This window comes from Megalops cyprinoides, chromosome 6 (genome assembly GCF_013368585.1).
Source record: "Megalops cyprinoides isolate fMegCyp1 chromosome 6, fMegCyp1.pri, whole genome shotgun sequence".
In the NCBI taxonomy this organism is placed as follows: Eukaryota; Metazoa; Chordata; class Actinopteri; order Elopiformes; family Megalopidae; genus Megalops; species Megalops cyprinoides.
The window spans coordinates 2,880,347-2,896,949 of NC_050588.1; the positions used below are offsets into that span (position 1 = coordinate 2,880,347).

Sequence of the window (16,603 nt, forward strand, 5' to 3'; positions counted from 1 at the left end):
CCCAGGCGGCGGGGTCGTCAGATCACGGAGTGTTTTGCAGTGGGGCATGAGTGTAGAAGGATGTTGTGTGGTGTGTGGGTTTTGTGTGGGGTTGCATACCTGCTCATCGGGGTCCAGGGAGGGGAGGACGGGAGTGGGTAGCAGGGTGGGAGTAGGATATCAGCCATGGGTGGGAAGCGTCTCTAAATTTTTATGAATTTGTGTGCATATTATTTTATTGGTGAAATAAAGAATGTCTGTTCCTACTTACCTTGTCCTGGTGTCCTTGTGGCAGGCGGATCCCTAGGAGGGAACAAACCAGTTGGGGCGGGGTTGGACATTTCGTCCACTCCTGACACTACCTTATCGAAATGTCCTACCATAGTGTAGATTGATAGTCATATCTATCGACCTTTGCTGCCCTATTGGGAAATGCTACCGCAAGTTGTTGTTGTGCTACCTTAGAAGCAAAAAACGGTCGGTAATTCTTTACCTTATCAGAAAATGGTTCTAAGTTAATTATATTATTGTTTTCATTAATTCATCTAACAGCAATTTTTAAAATTCTGTCAAGTAAATTTTAATAGGCATAGCCTACTTACAATTTATCCACCACATAAACTGTATATATTTTGACAGTCTAGTTTAGCCTACATGCTGACATGTAAATTTGTAGTCTAGTTTGTCCATCAGCACACACTAATCAATACCAATGTAAAACCTTAAGTAGTATATTTTGATAGTCTAAAACTTATCAGAAAAGACTACCAGGATATAACTATAGAATGTTCTGATAGTGTGAATTATCTTATCAGAAAGTGCTACCAACATAAACCTACAGGTAGCATATTTCGATAGTGTTTTAAACTGAAATCAATTTCATTCATGAATTTAGCATACAATATTTTGTTATTAGAGAATCAACAATCGCAAGGCAATAGTCTTCCGTCATGTAGGATGAATCGATGGGTTTCCCGCTAAACCCAAGTGTGGAAAACATGATGTAATTGTGATGTGCGCATGCGCAGTAACCATTGGTAGGACCGCTCGATAAGTAGGACAAATTGACAGAACAAACCATTTTGCATGTAACTCATTTATATGGAGAGCGTATCTATGGCTGCATCCGAATACTCATACTGCCTTACTATATAGTATGCAAAAAGCAGTACGTCACAATCCGTAGGGTGTCTGAAAACTCAGCAGGCTTTTAATAGTACTTGAATGGTACCTGGATGATCTACTACATCCGTTGAAATTTTGAAGTCTGCAACCATACTAAACTACGCTATCCCATAAGTCAGCTGGAGCCCAAATAACCGAGGAATTAGAATTCCCCGGGAAAAAGAGAAAGAAGATGGCGGACCAAAGCAAAGCCGGCTGTTGCAGCGCTCAAGGGGTGTCTCTGGCGATGTACAAATGTAAGTATCAGGAACAGTTTAAACATTTCAGCCGTTGCAAAATAGGTTATCTAATCAAAAGTAGAGGTAATTTGCGTATCATCGTTTTTTGGTATCATCAAAGATCACTACTCTGAGGTAAATTCTCCAAGGTGACTTTAAATTGTTGCGCACGTGGGTATACGTCATCTGTAAACATCCGGGTCAAAGGACAGGTAAGATGGCGGCAGAATACGTCTGAATTGTGTCCTTACTACTCGCTCGCAAAGCCATAGAATGTACTACAGCAACGGTTGGGTAGTAGGTTCTTACTCAATGTTAGTGCATGCTGAGTATTCAGATGCAGCCTTTGTTCCCAGGGTCCTATGTTCCACAGTTCAATATTCTGTTAACACACCAGCTAATGGTAACCTTGCATCTAATGCTAATGTTAATAGTAACTGAAATGCTAATGCTAACACCAGGCCTGGATTAGCACCATGTGGTGCCCCAGGGTGACCACACCTCAAGTGCCCCCTTCGCACAACTATACAACAAAAAAAGTGAGGCCATGTATGCAAAGTACTGCAGCAGTGAAGACCACAGATTTACATACACCTGTATTAAATGCCATGTAGACTCTGTATACATCATACAGGCAGACTTAAGGCATATATGAAATAATACTATGGCAACACCATAGATTTACATAGGTCTACAGTATATGAAAATGCCAAACCACTATAAACAGAATAAGCTTACTAAAAATCACCAGACATCGATCTAACTTTTATGTGACCTGGTAGGTCAAGTATTAGGTGTGTGGATAGTAAATAAATAGTTATATGTAGTGTGTGGATTGTGTGTGTAGATTGTGTTTCATAGATGATCTGGCAACTTGGGTAATGTCAGACAAATGTCATACAAAACTTATGGATCCGTGTATGACGATTATTCATAATTAAATTTGCCATGCAAATAACAGGAGTTTTTCCAGATCTTCCATCATTTGATATGATAATACTTGCAGATTTTTTATTAGCCTTTATATTGAGGAAAAAAGATTGTGTCTTATGAAACTGTTGTGTTTTTACATGTAGCTCACCATAAAATGCTGGCAGTAGAGATATCTTCATAATTGTGTAGGGGAGATTGTCTGGAATCTGGCAATATCAGAACCATGATGGTGGAATACTGTATGACTTAGCAATTTGAAAAAATATGTGCTTACTGCCAAACGGAAATAAATGTCACTGTTTTATTCACTTAAGTCTTGTCACTGAATCATTGGATGAAGAATGTGCTTTATTTTATAAAAACCTGCACACTTTTGACCAAAATTTTTGAATCATATCAATGAAAAGCAAATATGTTATTTTGTGTTCATTTGACATGAGATACACGTGTTGCGTGCGGGAAGCGTTGCCTTCACTACGTCCAGTTACGTCCGGTATGTCTCGTTCTGCAATCGGGATTTTTAAACTTTATTATAACCTTATGGGACTGCGGACGTATATGCGAATGGACGTTGTCCGAATGGACGTTAAGCGGCGCATGACTGTATTTCCTAAACGGCCCCTCATAATTCTCTTCAGGTGTATCTCTGATGTGAAAACCGTGCCTACTGACAAGCACTGATTTAATGTCTTTATATTTGAGGCCAACCACAAAATTCTATGAACCTCTCCAATGGGTGTGTGTGCTCCATTGTTGAGATTTCCATGTTGCCGTCTTGCCAAACTGACCCAGAAGTACATTGACCTATATGAAAAACTTTTGCGAGATCCCTCAAAACCTTTGCAAGATCTCGCAAAAGTACCTCTTTTTTTTTTTTTTCAACCATCGATTTTTTTCCCCTCCATGTCCCTTCCGGGGCCCCATATAAAGTAGATCTGAGATGACAAGATGTTAATGTTAATTTTATCTGCTTAAAGATAAGGGAGGAGAATCTCATGTTACATTTCTGTTTTGTTTGTTGTTATTATAAAGGAGATTGTAAATTATGAATTAATTCAAAGAGCTTTAAGAAAATGACCAGTGACTATAGAGTTGAGTTATCTTTGAATAAATAAGGTCCTCTTTAGTAAAGAGGATAAAGAGGCACTGTAAAATTCTGTTAAAATACTCTACTGGCTTATTCTAATAAAAAAAATCAAATGCAACAACCATACTGTGTTTCAACTTTTTAATTACACTGAAGAAGGCAATGGGGCTGAATCATAGAGGATGTTTTTAAAAATTTCATTACTGCAGGCAACATGAAAGATTTTTGGCAGATTTACAAACATCTCTTTGTTATAACTTCTTCTGATTTTTTTTTTACAGTTGACAGTTGAGTTTTTGAGTTTTTTTGTTACAGCAACTTCTGTATCTTTGTAGATCGTCTGGATTACCATGTCCTCTTCAGCAAATACTACAAAGTCACACCACTCCATTCCAGTAATCAGGAGCTGGCCTTGGACCTGCCAGTAGTAGCTGCGCTGCTGTTTCAATTTCATGGTGTCACTTTGCAATTTCAGGTATTTACAGTCAACATAGCTTTTGGCATTTGAGCATTTGATCTCCAGCAGGCCAAAGGGTGGATTTTCGGTTGGGTCAAACACAACCCCGTCAGGAGGTGTCCCTAACGAGGGAGCATCTGGGTATATGACAAAGCCACAAGGCCAGTAATTGGTGTTCTTTACCCGTCAATACTCCTGAATGACAACAGGCTCCAATGCCAGGCCCCTCTTCATCAATGCTGTTTGAGCCATACCCTTTCTTATTCACTCAGCAAGATGTTCTGCTGAACTCTGACCTCAAACATGGCAAATCTCCCTGAAGTGGGAAGATGTGTTCCTGTTCCTCCTGACTCGATGCCACTCTACAGAGACACTCTGCTCCCTTGTAGCAACCTTTACTTTCCTGGCCATATCCAAATTAGTTTCTAGTGATTACAGATGTAGCTGCTGTTGGAGACTGCACACAAACTGGCAGCTTGTAGGCTCCAACCTGTAACCATCTAGAGGTAGACGTGGTGGTGGGGCATCTGGGTGGAATAAGATAATCTGGCTCATGGGCACTGGTGCTGGTAGGAGATGGGACTGCCTTCCTGAACTTTCCCAAACGCTGAGTCAACCAATGGGACATCAGCACTGATTGCCATGGTGGTGGTGAGTGGTGCAATGTCCGCTGAAAAGTTCTTATAAGCCTCAGCCACTCTAAGGACATCAGGATCAGGCTGCTCCACCCGCACTGCTTTGTAAAGTGTGCTCCTGTTTGGAATTTCATTTCATAACTCAAATTAGAAAGAATAATTTTACGCTGAAAGGCAATCACAATTTTGTATAACAGGTTATAAAATAACAAGACATAATTACCTTACACCATTAGCAACAGTCCTCTGCTTTGGCTTGGTAGACATCACAACCATTTCACTGACCCAGCCTGGCGTCACACCCTATTAATAATAAAATTAATTGAAATGGTCTTTAAAAAAACTACTGGTTGCACACATACTAATTCAACTCTGTCTGACAAAGATATACTGTAAAAACACATAGCAAAGCTCACAGACTTACCATAATTCTTGGCCTGTGTTCAGCTGAGAGTAGGGTGCGGTCTGGTACAGCAGTGCAACATTATGGTTGCACAGTGCTGTTCCAGCCACACATGAACACTCAGCATCACTCATCTACACAGGGGAGGAGTCCTCAAGGACAATCTTAAAAGAAAAGAAAAAAAAGGTGTTGTCATGTTACGATCATATAGGCGAACAGAAAAAGAGAAATGAGAAAGCTGATCAGATTGTTTTGAGTAATCATGGTAGTAGACTCAACCATATCAAGTTATCAATGTCATCACAAAAAGAGAACAAAAATAGTCTATTTCTGTTCTGTTTTTGGAGCATTGTAATGTCAGGAAATTAAAATAGATAAGTCTGAGTAGTCTATAACATTAGTGTTTTAATTTACTCAAACCTACGTTCAAATATAGTTTGTACAACAGTGAGTACCGAACAGCATGCAGATAAATGAAACTGAACATACAGCAAAGAACAACAGCCGCCACAACCAGTTTCTGGGGTTTTCATGAAGGCTAGATATTTGAATACTAATTACAAGGCAGGTAACGTTTATGTTACCTACTTCAGACGTTAATGTTATAGAGTTACAGAACCTATCCTAGCCACATCAAATCCCCAGAACATAATTGGAACAGAACTGGCTTGGAACTGACGAACAACTGAACTACAGTGACACGAAAAAGTATGTGAGCCCTTTGGAATTACTTAATTTTCTGCATTAATTGGTCATAAAATGTGATCTGATCTACATCTAAGTCCCAAGTATAGATAAACACAATGTTTTTAACCTAATACCAAACAAACAATTATAATCGTTCATGTCTTTATTGAACACATCCATTACTCATTCACAGTGCTGGTGGAAAAAATAAGTGAACCCTTGGATTTACTAACTGGTCAAACCTCCTTTGGCAGCAATAACCTCAAACAAGAGCTTCCGGTAGCTGCTGATCAGACCTGCACAACATTCAGGAGAAATTTTGGACCATTCTTCCTCACAGAACTGCTTCAGCTCAGCCATATTCTTATGATGTCTGGTGTGAATGGCTCTCTTGAGGTCATTCCACATCAACTCTATTGGATTCAGGTCTGGGCTCTGACTGGGCCTCTCCAAAAGGCGGATTTTCTTTTTTTGAAGCCATTCTGTAGTAGATTTACTTCGATGTTTAGGGTCATTGTCCTGCTGCATCACCCAACTTCTACTGAGCTTCAGCTGGCAGACAGCCACCCTGACATTATCCTGTAGGATACCTTGATAAACGTGGGAATTCATTTTCCCCTCGATGATGGCAAGCTCTTCAGGCCCCGAGGGAGCAAAGCAGCCCCAAATCATGATGCTCCCTCCACCGTACTTCACCGTTGGGATGATGTTTTCGTGTTGGTCTGCGGTGCCCTTTTTATGCCATACGTAGCGCTACGTGTTCTTCCCGAACAATTCAACCTTAGTTTCATCAGTCCACAAAACTTTTTTTCCAGTAGCGTTCTGAAGTGTCAAGGTGCTCTTTGGCAAACTTCAGGCATGCAGTAATGTTTTTTTTTGGAAAGCAGTGGCTTCCTCTGTGGTGTCCTGCCATGGACACCATGTCTGTTCAATGTTTTGCATATGGTAGACTCTTGAACAGAGATGTTAACCAGTTTCTATGATTTCTTCAAGCCTTTAGCTGTTACTCTAGGGTTCTTTTTTACCTCATTGAGCATTCTGTGTTGTGCCTTTGGAGTCAACATGGCTGGGTGCCCACTTCCAAGGAGAGTAGCCACAGTACTAAATCGTCTCCATTTGTAGACAATTTGTCTAAGTGTGGACTGGTGAATACCTGAAGTTTTTAAGATTACTTTGTAACCCCTTCCAGTTTTATGCAAATCAACAATTCTTGATCATAGGCTTTCAGAGTTCTCTTTTTTGCGAGGCATGGTTCACATCAGCAGATGCTTCTTGTGAATAGCAAACACAAAAAGTTTGAGTGTTTTTTATAAGTCAAAGGAGCTCTACACCTCGCTCCAATCTTGTTTCATTGATTGGACTCCAGGTTTGCTAACTCCTGACTCCAATTAGCTTTTGTTGGGAGTCATTTGCCTAAGGGTTCACTTACTTTTTCCACCAGCACTGTGAATGTTTAATGGATGCGTTCAATAATGACATGAAAGATCATGATTGTTTGTGTGGTATTAAGCACATTTTTTTTGTCTATGCTTGTGACTTAGATGTAGATCAGATCACATTTTATGACCAATTAATGCAGAAAACTAGGTAATTCCAAAGGGTTCGCACACTTTTTCTTGCCACTGTATCTTCCATCCTACTCTGAGGTTGTGAGGTTTCTCATGTTTCCTCATAGACCTATAGCAGGTAGCTTGGACGCTCATTCTCCCCATTCGTTGATCTTTATTTGATACTGGGGACAATATCACGTTATCATCAACACACTTAAAACTGGGTCACATTAGTCAAATTATTGTCAAATTATCCAACTTTAGATAGCAAAGTTAGCTGGTTAGCAAGATAGCTAACCCTCTGTGGCTGTTTATGTTAGGCAGCTACTAAGCTAGTAACTTAACTTACCTTAGTAATTATCGATGTAACTGGAGACATACATCTTGAAGTCCTTCCCTCGCTTACTCCTTGGTGCTGATGTCACAGCTTGAATGATGTGGTGAACATCATTGATCGTTATCTTTGGAAGATCTTGAAGACATTGTGTGTAGAAAGTCATTTTGTTGTCTGCAAACTGACCAGCATCGGAAAGTGGATACGCTTGTGCTCACCTTCCTCAAACCAGAAATCGTACAACGTCATCTTACGCAACTAGCCAATTGTCCAGTGTGTGTGTCCAGCTTTAGCCTTAAAGCTCATTTTTCCAGAATTTAAAAAACACCCAAACATTATTGCATATTACTGCATTATTGCTTCATGAGGCACTAGCTAGTTGTAAAAAGATTTCATCTACTTTATGGATGCAAATTCCTTCCCCTCCAATAGGAGGCTGCACATTGTCAGATTCATTCAGATCATATCATGACTGGATGAAAAAATAATGGCATCTGTGACTTTTCTCCAGACTCCCAATGATTAAGCCAAACCACAGTCCATTTTCTGCTCAGCCCAACTGCTGTGTTACCATTTACAAAAACATTGCTGTATGGTTTATCCATTTAACCTCTCTTCTTTGCTGGCTTTCACATTTAAAGAACAATGTCTAATTAAAAAAATACAGAACATTTGAGGTGCTCAGGTTACCTAGCTACAGAGTCACTGCACGCATTGTGACGCTACCTGCCCAGATTACCTGGAAACCTACTCCTACATTTCTCACCTGATGACAGTCGTACTGCTCTGGGGGACTATACACCTGGTAGCAGTCTCCCTTTCATTTTGTCCTGCCTTTTCAAAAATTGTTATGAACGTTGCTGTACATGAGAATGACATTGCTGCTCCGTGGATGTCTCTGTTTTTTATGCCTTAATGCACACTTAAGCAAACTAATGGATTTGCATGTTTTTCTAATCTTCCTCACCCTTCCACCATTACTGTGGAGGTAGCGACACACTTTCCAGCTAACAAAGACTGTCACAGCTTTAGGGTTTACACAGCACTTTCATAACAAACTCTGTCCTTTACAGACTGAACAAACAAAGATTTCTGGAGTTGATTGCCTCCTAGTCAGTATTTATGAGAATAACTTTAATAATCCTCCTTACTGAAGCGACTGGAAAGTCCTAGACATCCTCTGTTTCATAGACATTCTACAGACAATAGCTCAGAGAAATCAGTCACTCAGCTTTGTGGTTGCCTGAGATCTTTCCTGTATTTTTTCCTACATTATTCTTGATATAGAATCACTTGACAGTATTGATTTCACACAAATTTTGCACACACATTTTTGTTGTTGTAATTAGTGTTTGTAAATTGCTTTGCCCTAGGTCAACAACTCATCCCAATTTTCACTCATTCATTTCACATTTAGTATGTTTATCAGGAAAGGGTTTTTCTTGCCTGCAAACTAGGCACACTCAATGATTTGACTCAACACATACTGTGAGATTGCAAACACAATAGCATTATTCTCACACATTAGATTCATTTCATACACTTGCTGTCAATAGGGTCTAGATACTGTATGTGAAAATACTTTTCATTGCATTAGATTCATCAATATGGCTACCATTTGTGCTCTAACATATGCGTATGACATCTCAAAGTACATCAGCTGATTTTTGCCAGCATTCACTCATTTGTCTCATATCTAACACATTTCTCAGGCATGGATTTTAGATCCACTGTTTACGATATCACAATATCCTAACAGATTAGGGAGGCAAACTGAGAAAGACAGCAAAATCAGTAAAATCAGTTTTACTTCACTGTCTGAAGATAATGCAAATGTTTCTTCAGCATCAGACGCTTTCAGACATGTAACGCATTACACAAATCATTCACTTTAGTTCCCTGCTGCTCTGTGAATTTTGGGTGCTTTATCACATAAGTGCTTACTGTCATCAAGCTTGAGAGGAGTTAAAAAATTCATCACCTCATCATAACAAGAATATACGTTAAGCAATGCATTATCATGATCACACATTTCTGCAAATTAATGAGTCATGAAAGCAAGATCAGGTACATCAGCACAGAAGAGGAGAATACAGAGGGGAGTCTTCATATCCACCACACTTAATTACACTAAACAGTACATGTAAAATACTATATATATTTAAGTCTGAGGCCAACAAGAGTCATGCCTTAATTTGGGCCAAAACGCTATGACTGATACAAACAATAAGAAGTATTAATTTGATCGATAAGGAAAATCACATTATTTTAACGGTTATACTATTTTAAAAAGCTAAGCAAATAGAAATGGTAACACTACTTGCATGATAGATTTGCCTTTCAGTTACATTGCACTCCAGTTATAAGAACCACATCCTGATTCTTAAAAATGGTAGATTCTTATAAGTTGAAATACACTATATTATTACAAGGGGGTGTACCAAATAAACTGGCCACTGAGTGTATATACATGCATACATACACATTACTTTGTTATTTAGCAGACACTCTTATCCATAGTGACTGACATAGGTTACAATTTTTGTCCATTTAAACAGATGGATATTTACTGAGACAATTCTTGGTTATATACCTTGCCCAAGGGTATTTACAAGTGTTTACAAGCCTGGCTCCTTACCACCACATGTATGTGGAAATAAATGGATGAAAATGAGAGTTATGTTTTAAAGAATGTTTTTCTCTTATTTAATTGAAAAATAGAATATGAAACATTTAACACAACAAATCTAGATGTATGGTATATTTACACACTTGTTAATAAAAGAAGATTATTAAGATTCATGTTAATTATGATAAATAGTGTTATGTAGGCAAAAATACCAAGGTCGCAACCTGATCACAAAATGGTCTTGTGTGAAAAATACCTTATTTACAGTGTCTTCCATATTTATTCATACCCTTTACTGAAATAGGACTAAACGCAGGATATAACAGAATGCTCACTGGACATTTTTTTCTGAATATGTTTTTTAAACTTTTAGCAATGCAGAAAATTCATATTGTTTACAAATAATGAAATGGGAAAGTAATAAAAGAAGATAATAGCAGAAATGTCTTTATAACATTTTATTTAATACAACAAAAGACCTGTGATAGGCGACTTTACAAATTATATTGCATTTAAACAGTTCATGAGCTATTCTACAGGAACACCTTACATACATAAGATGCTCCCGAGGGGGAAAAAAAACACTGCAAATTCTGATGAGTAAAAGCATAAAACTTCCCCTCCATTCCATGGGGCAACAAATGAAGCCTCAGGAGCAAATCAACTTTGTCGATTAACCTTATTTAGGGGAACTGGGAGTTAAGTTTTGCTGTAAACAATGTGACAATATCAATAGTAAATTTCATGTCCTGCTAGCACGAAATATTAATCCTGTGGGCTTTTATGTGCTGACCTTTCTTATCGCCCTCCATCAGATCACAGCCAGAGGGCCACAGCTTCCCGTGCCATTTTCCACTTGTGTCCCAACCGCCTGCTCATCGCAGTATAATGCCCGCGCCCCCCCCCCCCCTCCCCCCTCCCCCCTCCCCCCAAGTGGCACATTGCCCTGACAGGACTGTCACTATACCTGACCCTGACAAGAGGGCCTGTCATCTCCAGACACCCAACAATCCCTGAAGAGCCACCAATGCTAGTGCAGTTCACAGCTGTGTAACCCAGACTGGAATCCAACCTGCCACAAGGACTCTCACTATTTGAAAGTGTTTTTCTCTCTACCACAGTAACAGGACTAACAGTGGACTTCACCCAACTTTGAAGTGGTATTCAAGCAGTGCCCTGAAATTAGATTCCAATAGGACCTGCAGAATGAAGGCATTCATTAACAGATGTATGAGGGTCATGGGCCATTTTGTTTGTGCAGCATTGTGCAGGATAACGATCCAGTTCATCCAAGCTGTCAATTGAAAGCCCATGCTCTGGACTGAGAGTGAGAAAGAAAATGGAGGGGCTCCTGCCCCAGGCAACCTGACACACTCACTGTTGCACAGCAGCTACTTTGCTGTGTTTCTTCCCTCATTTTCAACAGGACATTATGACCTTGGTTAAATGGGCAGATGAGAAAATAGATATGGAAAAATGCAAAGTGCAGGAAAAGGGAATGACCAGGCACTGATCTGTTGAAAGAGTCCACCAATGCCTGCAAGCTAAATGAAGGAAACAACCCTTTTACTTCATCTGTGTGTTTAACTCTCTCCACATTTATTAGAAGATGTAAGATCAATGTTGTCATACATATGTGCTAGGCAGTAAGATAATAAGAAGTTTAATGACAAGAGCTGGCCATTCAGTCCAACTAGGCTGATGATTTTGTTTATAATTTAGAGTGCATTGTGAAGGCTGGTCTTGGACACAGGTCACTCTAAGGGAATGGTATTCAAACTCTGGGAGAATTGTTGGGTGGTTGTGCTGGGTACGTCTGTGACAAAATAATGCTCCAAAATGAAGGCAAGATTCTCCTGTATCAATGATTCATGCTGCTAAATCAATATAAATAAAAAATATGACAAGGCGCATGGCTTCTCCTACCACTGCTATGCCGATGACACCCCAGCTCTACCTCTCTTTCCAACCTGATGACTTCACTGTCTCAGCGCAGATCTCTGCCTGTCTTTCAGATATCTCAGCCTGGATGAAGGAGTGCCACCTTCAACTCAACATATCCAAGACTGAGCTCCTAGTAATCCCAGCCTGCCCGTCGATCCAGCTCGACATCACCGTTCAGCTCGGCTCAATGACACTCACTGTGTCCAGGTCTGCATGGAACCTGGGGTAGTGATTGATGACCAGCTTCAGTTTACTGACCACATCGCTACGACAACCAGATCATGCAGATTTGCAGATTTGTACAAGGATCAGGAAAATCGGGCCCTACCTATCCGAGCATGCTGTGCAGCTCCTCGTCCAGGCACTGGTCATCTCAAGACTGGACTACTGAAATGCTCTTTTGGCCGGCCTACCTGCATGCACTATTAAACCTCTGCAGTTGATACAGAACACAGCTGCACGTCTGGTTTTCAACCAGCCAAAAAGGGCTCATGTTACACCCCTCTTAGTCTCACTCCACTGGCTCCCTGTAGCTGCCCGCATCATGTTCAAGGCCTTAATGCTCGTGTACAGGGTGACCGACAGAACTGCACCTAAGGACCTGAACTCACTGCTGCAACCCTATGTTCCTTCCTGACTGCTACGATCTGCCACCGAACAGCACCTGGTGGTCCCGTCACATCATGGCATTACTATCCAGGACTTTCTCCGCTGTTGTCCTCCGGTGGTGGAATGAACTTCCACACCTCATTTGTTCTGCTGAGTCCCTCTCTGTCTTCAAGAAACATCTGAAGACACAGCTCTTCCGCTCTCACCTGAGCACCTGAAACACTTCCCCCCATCTCCTACTGAACTATTAAAAAAATGTAATGGTCTGGCTGTAACAGTTTAACGTAATGGTTTGGTTATAATGGTTTGGTTGTAAAGGTTTATCACAATGGATTGGTTGTAATGGTTAAACACACTTGCTAGCTTTACCTGCTAGTTGGTACCTCGCCTGGCCAACCTTTGGAACTTTGTCATGCAGTACTTCTAATATTGTTGACTCTGTATGGTTTTTCGCTTGTGTTGTATTGTACCTCACTTGTAAGTCGCTTTGGATAAAAGCGTCTGCCAAATGAATAAATGTAAATGTAAATTTAAATGTAAATAATGTAGGACTTCCTCCTAAAGTGGTGAATGCAGAAGTAAGACTCAAAACTTACTTTTATATTAATGAGAGAAGGATACAGGTGTGCTGTGAATATTGCTATTATTTGCACCCAGGAGGATGCACTAAGTGCAACTGAATGCAGTACTCAAAATGTGATTGGATATATACACTGAAAACCTTCCTCTGGTTTGAAATCAGTACTGTTTTGCTGTATATCTCAGCATTCTGTTCGTCTTTCTACTGTTCTGATGCAATCATAGTTCTCACTTTCAGTAGTTAGCGCAAAATGTTACTTAGGTGGGTAGGTTGCTAAGAACACATTCATAACTGTGAGAGAATTAAAAATTTCCTCACATACTTGCATAAGGAATGAACCTTCTCTTTTTATTATCAGTATCAGACATGATAATCTATCTGTGCCTATTAAAAAACCAGTCAGAGTCAGCTGTTGTGATATCTGATTCACAACATAGTTCTTAGCCATGAGTCAGAGGACCCAACAGGACCCAATTCACATAGAAAAAAAATCATAGTCGATATCAGCATTTCCCAAACCTCTCCTGGAGTACCCCTTGTCATGCATGTTTTAGATCTCTCCCTACTCCAACAGAGCTCATTCAAATGATCAACTCATTATGAACTCCTGAAGCTGCTTAATAAAAAACTGATTATTTAAATCAGCTGTGTTGGAGCAGGGAGAGATCTAAAACATGCAGGACAAGGGGTATTCCAGGAGAGGTTTGGGAAACACTAGTCTATATCCATGGAGTCCCTATGGAAAGATGTTGTGGAACCCAAACCCCAGTGCACTGCTGGAGAGTGAATTCCAATGATGGGCACTGAGAACTCCCTGAACACTTAGAAACATGCAGGCCTGTGATTAGTCACTAAAGGGTGCTGATGAGTGTTGTGAAGATGTACCCTGGTTTACATAAACCCTCCATTACATTACAGCTGCACAGCAGATGCTCTTATGAAGAGTGAAGTACCCAGTTTACAATTTGTTTACATTATCCAATCATACAGCTGGATATTTACTGAGAAAAATTAAGTTAAATACCTTGCCTAAGAGTACAACAGCAGTGCTCCAGCTGGGGATTAACCAGTAACCTTTGGGTTACAAACCTTACTATGATAGGACATCCACATTTCCCTAGTGGAACAAAGACAATAGACCTTTACCTAAACCCCACCCCTTGAACTGCACTTTTCAAATCCTATTTTAGCAACAGTTACTATCCACCATTTTTTGGACAAAAAATGCAAGTAATTACATGCATAATACTTGTTGCTATCTAGCAAATGGGTAAACTAGGTTAACTACTGTGGTTAAACAGTGCCCCTGACTTCAGGGGCCAAGAGAGGCTGGAGGGAGTACTTTTTGTTCATTTTCCAAAACAATTTCCAAAAAAAGTTAACTTGGAGAAATGTATGCTTTGGATTCAGCTTTGCTACAGGCCACATCTTAAAGGCCTTTGCACACCAAGTCCCATGCAAATATATTGTCCAAAACATTAGGATCGTAATTCTGATGTACAAAACCATTCACTCTGACCCATTTTTTCCCTTGGTTGAAAAACCTCCAGTTACGAAAGATAAAAATGGAGTCTACAAGCAGAGATGATGATTTAACCACAATCTTGCCGCCGAGCAAGAAAAAAGAAGGCGATACTGGATCACCCAATACTGAAAAAGAGGCAAGATCGAGGGGAATAAGATAAAGCTGTACTACAATCGATTCATGACCTACTTCAGGATGTCAGTGCAACAGTTTGAAACACTTTTAAAAATGCCAATATTTTGGCATTTTGGCACTTTGGTGATCATTTGGCACTTTGGTGATCATTGATCACTGTTTTGGGACATTAAGCTACATTAAGCTTTTTCCTTATAATGGGCGTCAATGGAGAGGAAAATGTAGTGAGATAACGACCATACTCCTAGGATTTCGGTTTTGATTTTTTGACAGGAGGAAATGTTTCTGACAAGAGATGTCCGAGAGAAATTTGGTGATCATTGATCGCAGTTTTGGAGCATTAAGCCACATTAAGCGTTTTAGAATGTCCCCTTGATATTCATATTGTAAATCTTGACTCCCACAATAGTCTAACATTTATTTGTAGAACTACAACACTTCACGTATTATTCATAATACCATTTTTCATGTAATATATTGCTTTACACCTTTAGGGCTTGGGAGCATTTGATGTAGCTTACAAACTCTAGTTGTTGTTGCCTGTTATCACACTTTAAAACCCTTTTGCATGTAACTTATTTTTCATGCTATGTAGCACACATGGTTCATTGTGTTTTCATTAGCGTTATTTAGCTTCTCATAGTTTTCAGTTAGCATTTGCTATATATTTTTTTAACGTTAAATCGCTGACAGCTAAAATTAGCTAGAATTTTTCCAATCTCATGTTCTAATTGCACCAATTTTATCTTACGCGCTAAACAGCTAATCACACCGGTGTGAACACCGTTGGCGCGCGAATGAGTACGTACTTCCGCTTAAGCAGAGGACGTCAGTTGAGTAGGCAGTCCTTCAATGTGGCCCAGGGTGCATTTGCGTTCACACTGCTAAAATAATGTGGCCATATGCAGTCCAGACCACCTCCGAATGTGGTCCAAGAGATCGGATCTCAATGTGTCCTAAATGCATCTTTGGTGCATTCACACCTGTATTTAGCGCTGTCCACTCGTGATCGGATCACCCAAGACGCATTTTAATACCAGGTGTGAACAGGGCCATAGAGTCTCTGGTGGACTAAGTGGTCATTGGCCGTGATATGGTGTTGACTGCCTTAGGGTCACCCTCATACTTATGCCGGTCCCTTGCCTCCCATCCCCTAGGTATGCTGCCATAATGTTAATGTTAATAATGCCTGCCGGGGTTTTTTCCTTGTTGCACACTGATATCTTTTTCCCTGCCCCTCCTCTCCTGCCTCTCTGCTGTAAATTCCTGCCACTCTTATCATCCGCTAACCTATGTTTTTCAATTCTGTTTTCCCCACCCGGCTCCGGGGTCCTGGAGCTGTAACTTAAGCACCACTTTGGGACCCCCAGCTCAGCTTCCTCGCCGTCATTTCTGTGCAGCCCTCCATGTATCAAGAACTGGACCCTCGAGGACTACATGCCATGCATATTCTGCTGTATAACTTTTAAGATTTAAGATTTACAAGACTCATTGCATCTTACACACCTACACTGCTGTGTCTTACTACCTACATGTTTCATCATTCTTAAGTACAGTTAAGAACTTCATAGGAAATTCTTTACTACTCTATTTGTCCACCCAGTGCCAGCCAGAAGCAGATGGGCTCCCCCTCTGATCCGGGTTCTGCTCAAGGTTTCTTCCTATTAGTCAGGGAGTTTTTCCTTGCCACTGTTGCCTTTGGCTTGCTCTGAG

The 16,603-nt window shown here is 40.3% G+C and overlaps 1 protein-coding gene across 5 annotated transcripts in view; it reads right to left on the reverse strand.

The window, feature by feature from the left end:
• The window catches only part of slc4a8 (solute carrier family 4 member 8), a 53,919-nt gene that overhangs the window by 34,358 nt on the left and 2,958 nt on the right, over positions 1-16,603 (reverse strand). The window contains exons 1-2 of one of the 5 annotated variants that reach the window (XM_036532048.1): positions 4,919-4,997; positions 4,718-4,797 (exon numbers count right to left, since the gene is read on the reverse strand). The exons of the other annotated variants lie outside the window; for them this stretch is intronic. The gene's annotated coding sequence lies outside the window, so the exon portion shown is untranslated. Of the gene's footprint in view, positions 1-4,717; positions 4,798-4,918; positions 4,998-16,603 lie in introns of those variants that run through there. 5 annotated transcript variants of the gene reach the window in all.